Genomic DNA, 7,346 nt, shown 5'->3' with positions numbered 1-7,346 from the left:
TTGGATGTTCATGGAGTGGTGGTGGTGTAGTGGACTAAAGCACATAACTGTTAATCAAAAGGCTGCTGGTTCGATCCCCATGGCCACCACCATTGTTTCCTTGAGCAAGGCACTTAACTCCAGGTTGCTCTGGGGGGATTGTCCCTGTAATAAGTGCTCTGTAAGTCGCTTTGGATAAAAGCGTCTGCCAAATGCATAAAAATGTAAATGTAAAAAAATGTAAAAAAATGCTACTCCGGGCTCTTACGTCCTTGAGTCAACATCCCAAGCTCATGCCTGAACGGGTTTGTGACGCGGCAGGCTGGTCCTCTCCGCGCACATTCTTCAGTTTTTTTATGGCAGGCTCGTGCCTGAACACATTCGTGATGCGGCAGGCTGGTCCTTTCCGCACACGTTCATCAATCTTCATGGGTTAGATGTTTCTGCTACTCCGGATTCTAACGTCCTTGAGTCGACATCCCAAACTCATGCCTGAACAAGTTTGTGACACGGCAGGCTGGTCCTCTCCGCGCACATTCTTCAGTTTTTATGACAGGCTCATGCCTGAACAAGTTTGTGATGCGGCAGGCTGGTCCTCTCCGCACACATTCATCAGATTTTATAGTTTGCATGTTCATGCTACTCCGGGCTCCTATTCCCTTGAGTCGACATCTCAGCTCATGCCTGAACAAGTTTGTGATGCGGCAGGCTGGTCCTCTCCGCTCACATTCATCAGTTTTTATGACAAGTTTGTGTTGCGATAGGGTTCTCTTCGCACACATTCATCGAACTTTATGGGTTAGATGCTTTGCTACTCCGGACTCTTATGTCCTTGAGTCGACATCTCAGCTCATGCCTGAACAAGTTTGTGATGCGGCAGGCTGGTCCTCTCCGCACACATTCATCAAAATTGAATGGTTTAGATGTTTATGCTACTCCGGGCTCTTATGCCCTTGAGTCGACATCTCAAGCTCATGTCTGAGACCTCTCGCGTTTTTGTGAGTACACTGCACAACCGTAGGGGTCCGGACAGCCCCAAGTGCGGCGGCGTGGGTATTGCGTTCCCCGTAGCGCTTAGCAGCGCAACATCGTAGTGAAGCCTTTTGTAAAGGGAACGTCTCGGGTTACATCTCGGGTTACAGGAACGAGATGTTGCGCTGCTTTGCCACACTGGGACATCCCAGGACTGCTCTTCAGAAAAAGGTATCTGTTGACACGCTGGTGACGCCTCTATTTTATAGCCTGGCCACAGGTGCATCTAATGATCTTCATCAGCCGAGGCTATAAATTCAGGTCAATGTTCATTGACGTGTTTCACACAAATTCACAGCTGCTCACAATGCAAGATTGTTCCCCGTAGCGCTTAGCAGCGCAACATCTCGTTCCGCCTTTTTCAGGGAACAAGGGTTACACATGTAACCCGAGACATACTCATTTATTGCTACATTTAATGACATTTTAAAGTTGAAATTCTAATTTTTTTGAATGCACTTTTCTTATTGTTAAATAGAAGTACATTTTAAAACATGAAATAAATAAACACATTTAAATGTGTCTATTTAATTTTCCATTTTTAAATTGGTTTATTTATTCAAATTGAAATGTGTCTATTCATTTGACCAGTTATAAGTTGGTTTATTTATATTTGTTAATTTATTCCTTCATTCTTTTGTAAATGGCACTCCTGGACTTCCATATTTTTTACTGGAAAACAACATAAAATGACTGTTTAAGAACATTTTTTTTGCAGTGCAATGCATACAACACTCAACCACCCAGCTGGTCAGCCCTCAGAAAACTCTCCTTTTCCCTTATTTCTCTGTTCTTCATCTGTATATTTCTCTCTTTTAATCATTTGTTCATTCATTCAGTGAAGTAACACAGGTGCACCTGTTTCAACTGAATCTTTTCACTGCAGCAACACTGTCAAACACACATAATCCCCAACTTCACTTAGATGCACACATAGAGCTCAGTAACGCCCACCAGCTCACTGCACACACACACACAGACTGAATGTCTGGCCTTTAACAGTGACTGAGAGAGAGGAAGAGAGAGGAGGCAGTCAAAAGTCATATGTCTTTCTTCCTCTTCAGTTATATTGTGTTTGCAGTGTGTCACCTGGTATGAAAAAGAAAGGATAAAGAGCCCATGGATGGAGAGAATAGAGGCCGAACAAAATCAAAGGATGAAAAGGGATGGAGGGTTTGGGAGAAGAGTAGAGTGAGAGTGCACACAAAATGAGCAAAATAAAACAGAGAATGTTTTCCAAACTGAAAAGGGCTTTTTAAAGCTGCCCTCCCCTCTAAACTGCTCTTCAAGCTTGTGTGAATGCTCTATCTTTCTGTTCTCAAGCCCAGGAGACAAAGAGACTGGACGCAGAGCAGCAAATAGACAAGTGAAATGAGGGTTGTATCAGGACAATCAGAACAAGTTGACTGACCAAGAAAGTTTGGGAATGGGTAAATTGCTCCCAATGTTAACATTAACATACAATACACAATAAGTTTAAAGCATTTGTAGGTGAAGAAAGAGATTATTGTTATGCATTTTCTTTATTTATCACCACACAACCAAAGCCAATTTCCAACTTTTTATGTGACGTTACCGTAGAATGCTACAATATTAAATAAATACAGTATGGACCTGTCTGTTTGTTCGTTTAGTAAAGCGCAAACTAAATAAAATATTGTTCTGCGATTTATATGTGAGTGCAATTATGAATCAAGATTAAGTTCTGACATTTACTTTTATTTCCAGTCTATTGTAGTTTCTTCTGATTAATTAAAAGCTGTAACTTACTCTCTGTGCATGTGTGTGGTTTTCCTCTCAAACAATCATGCTGAGCACATTACAGTACTTACAACAGCTCATTATGCTCCTTAGAGACTTACAGACAGAGAGAGAGAGAGAGAGAGAGAGAGAGAGAGAGAGAGAGAGAGACAGAGAGAGAGAGAGAGTCTTTCACTGCCCACAGTGTTGGTCAGTGTGTTTGAATTCCCCACAGAAGCTCATATCTCACACAGTATGACCTCACACCATCCTACACACACACACACACTTAAACTAGTGAGCTAACACTAAAGAATGGGAGACAGTAAGTAAAAGGGACAAAACATTCTACCCACAGTGTCGAACATGCCACAATGCACTACTGTCTTCCATTTCCTCCCCCGTTTTTTCTACTCTTTTTTTTTCTTCTTCATTTAAACAGGTTTTTGCTGAGCTGCGAGACAGGCATACAATAGTGTTTGTTTCTCATAGGAAAAGGGATTAAAGGTGACCATGGTGCCACACCACACAGCAATTTCTCTGCCCGTCTTGCCCTGGTGAATATGCAGTGCCACCTACTGGACGAATAAAATATTACAGATGACTGCAGTCAAGGGATAGTTCATCCAAAAATTCTTTCATCATTTACTCACTGTGGCAGCGGGGGCGTGGTCAAGCGCCCGTCCGGGAGAGGAAAGCGGTAAGGGCGCTTACACCTGAGCTAAATTATGCCTAACACCTGTCTCTAATTCCAGTGAGCACGAGGAGAGCGGCATAAAAACAGAGCCTCCAGACGGGGAGAGGAAAAAAGGAAAGAGAGCAGACCCAGCGTTTGTGTGTTCGTGTATTTGTGTATATAAAACATAATTAAAAGAGAGACGTACCTTGAGAGGAAGACCTGTTTCCTGTCCTCCTTCACTAGTCTAGTGCTACACTCACCCTCATACCATACCAGATGTGTATGACTTTCTTTCTTCTGCAGAACACAAACCAATATTTTTAGAAGAATATTTCAGCTCTGTAGGTCCATATAATGCATAATGCAATGGTGGCCAGACATTTGTAGCTCCAAAAATCACATAAAGGAAACATAAAAGTAAACCATAAGACTCCAGTGGTTAAATCTATATCTTCAAAAGAGATATGATTGGTATGGGTGAAAAATAGATACAAAGTCCTTTTTTGTTTTTACTTTAAATCTTCACTTTCACTTTTACATCTGAAAGTCACATGTGGTGCCTGTTTAGTTCCACTTTCACATGTGAAAATAAAACTGGAGGCTTATAATGAAACATAACGTAATATTGTTCTGTTTCTCACCCACACAAATGATATAGCTTCAGAAGATACAGATATAACCATTGGAGTCTTATGGTTTACTTTTATGCTGCCTTTATGTGAATTTTGGAGCAACAAGAGTCTGACCACCATTCACTTGCATTGTGAGGACCTACAGAGCTGAGATATTCTTCTAAAAATCTTTGTTTGTGGTCTCCAGAAGAAAGAAAGTCATACACATCTGGGATGGCATGAGAGTGAGTAAATAACGAGAGAATTTTCATTTTTGGGTGAACAAACCCTTTAAAATAGAAATATGTAACTTTTTTGGAGTAAACCCTATAACGGCGTGTGTATCAAATATGATACACAAAGTTTGATGGCTCCTGTTTCACTCTCTGTTCAAGCTGATGAGCCAAACAACTTATGATATATAAGTTTCACCTATTTATGGCAAATCTAGCGGTTATTTGTGAAAAAAGTGGATTCAATGTTTATATCGATCTATTTAAAATTGTGCCGGACTTACATGAAAAGTAACTTATGTTGGGATAAATGACAGCTTATTTGAATAAAATAAAAGTGAAAGTAATGTTTATATTGTTACTGATATTTTAAAAGTATTTTTGTATTTTTATTTTAACTCTCAAAGTAAGAGTATTTGCTGAATATAAGCTATTACAAAATTATGAATATTATTCTATTGAAAACCCCCCTTTGAAAACCATGCATCAAATATAATACATTAGTATAACACAGTGATAATGACCTTTAAAGCCTAATGTATCAAATATGATACATAAAAAGGGTTAGGGTTTCTTTTTATAGTTTGTTTAGTGGTACTAAAAACAGTTTAATGTAAAAAAATAAAAAATAGAATTTTCGGACAATTCTTTCATGTCAGGCTTTACAGGGTTAAAATGCTTTCTTCTATCCCTGCTTAATATGCAGACACAACTATAAATCACCTAAACCATTCATAGGTTAATTTTGATGGTGTTTAAAAGAGAAAGTTTCAACATTAAAAGAAAAATGAAACTTTAAATCAGGGGAACTCTACTTATACCTCTGCTATGCTTACAACACTAAATTTTATACAGTGTCTCACTCCCAATCGGTGTATCTGCAATCCTAGAAATCATCTCTAAATGCCTTACAGACATATCGAAATGAAAGGCTACTCAAGCTTAATTTTGACAAGACTAGGCTCCTCTTCCAGCCAAGACCTTCCTCAATAAATCTCTCTTGATCTCAGTCAAAGGTCACACACTCAGTGCCTCCAGGTGTGCTCAAATGCTTAGTGTCAGCCAAGTTGACCAATACTCAGTGGTGAGCCACATTTATATGACAGCAAGATCCTGTTGCTATATCCTTGGATCTTCAACCAGGCTCTAATCATTTCATGACAAGACTAAAGCCAGTCCTCCCTTACTAGACTACCAGAATCTAACACACATTCCCACAAACATTAAAATGTTGCGGCTTGGCTTGTTTTGAACCTGTGGGAATTATTGTAGTTTACACTTCTGCTCAAGTCCTTTCATTGGAATTCAATTAATCCAAACCCATGTGACTTTCGTTCTTCTCAGTAGGCCTAACACAAATGGAGATGTTTTAAGGAGTTTGTTGATTTCACTACAATAGTTGTTGATAGTGACTCAGCTTCAAAAAGTGTCATAAAGTACGTCAGTGCGACTCATGCTTCATATTCCAAGTCTTCTGAAGGCATGCAATCAATTTGTATGATGAGCTGACCAAATTACATTCGATTTTCACTCTCAAATCCAATCAAATCATTTATCAACTCCTATTAACAAAGCACAAATATAGCGACACATCAATAACATCAAACCAAATTAGTTCTTAGGCATCTCGTGACCAAATGTCATGCTGTCAGTCAGTCATCGAGTATTAAAAATAAAATCTCCTATACTAGTACTTAAGTATCATCATTTTCAAATGTTACCTATCACAATTAGCTTGACAGCTGTTGTTACAGTTTTGTTCTCAAAATGCTGAAATAAGACGGTCATTATTCTCAAATCTATGCTATTAATTGTAAAGTCCATCAAGTAGCATATGTGTTCAGGTGGGTCTCAGGACAGATGTTATGTTCCACATTTGAATACAACAGACGTTACAAAGGAAGTCCCGCCTTACAGATAAAAGAGCCAATCACCTTTTAGATACAGACATAGCTTGTCAATCATCTCGAGAACGCGCATCCGTACTAGTTGAACCAGCCAGAAAAATTGCGATTTTTAGCGAGATCTGAGCGAAAGATGCACAATTTATGATGTAATTGTTGTCAGATTTTACTGGTTTTAAATATGTTTTTTGATCGTAATCAAATCTTCCCCATTCAAGTAGATAGGAGCTGTAATTTCATGCTGCTTGTTTACAAATAAAATAGCTGCACAGCCTGCCCGGAAGCGTTCAAAAGTTTGCAGTCGAGTCGACTGACTTGCATTGAAAGGGACTTTGTTTATCGCCACCTAGTGACGTAAAGGTGTACGTGCAGAAATGGTCACTGAACGACTCTTTTTTTTTTGTAAACGGATTGGATTAAAAAGACTTGATTCGGAATATACCCACCACTTCTAAAAAGGCATATTTGTTCCACACACCTTCAGGTTACTTGTATTCTTAAATATCTATTAGTGAAATGAGTCAACGCCCATGTAGTTGTCACATAATGCTTTTCAACGGAACTCTTCTCAACTTCTTGGTCAGACAGTCAATTATTAAAGCTGATCTTTAGGTCGAGTTAAGACAGACATAACAGGGTGTAAAATAAAGTAACTAGGAAAATATTATACCTGTGAAAACGTCTTGCTCTCTGCACCACATTTCAGACTAATACATGCATTGGATATCTGATTCGATTCGATTTGAGTCACTCCCCAAGTCCAAATATGTCATGGTTATGGTGAATTAAAGATGCACTCTGTAGCATCATTCAAACACAATAGTTTTCAGGTACAGGTGCCATTGTAGAAATTCACTATTTCAGCAATGATTAATTAAATTAATGATTGAAAGTGTCAGATAACGGAGCAGTTACTTAAGCAAGTAGAATTCAGCTGGTCATGTGATCCCTTTTCATGTAGAATAAAACAGCTTTTAAATAGTGACTGATATGACTCTTCATCTCTAAATGATTTTATGCATGTTACAAAATTACTATTAATTTCAATAGAAATAATCAGGAAAGAATGACTTAGTGCACCTTTAAAAGCATTTACAATTCAAATGTTAAAATGGACAATTCTACATCTTTTATTTTACATAGTTTATTATCAACTGTATAAATTCCA

This window comes from Xyrauchen texanus, chromosome 27, assembly GCF_025860055.1.
Source record: "Xyrauchen texanus isolate HMW12.3.18 chromosome 27, RBS_HiC_50CHRs, whole genome shotgun sequence".
NCBI classification, from domain to species: domain Eukaryota; kingdom Metazoa; phylum Chordata; class Actinopteri; order Cypriniformes; family Catostomidae; genus Xyrauchen; species Xyrauchen texanus.
The sequence above is the reverse complement of the archived record's forward strand: the minus strand, read 5'-3'. Positions refer to the sequence as shown.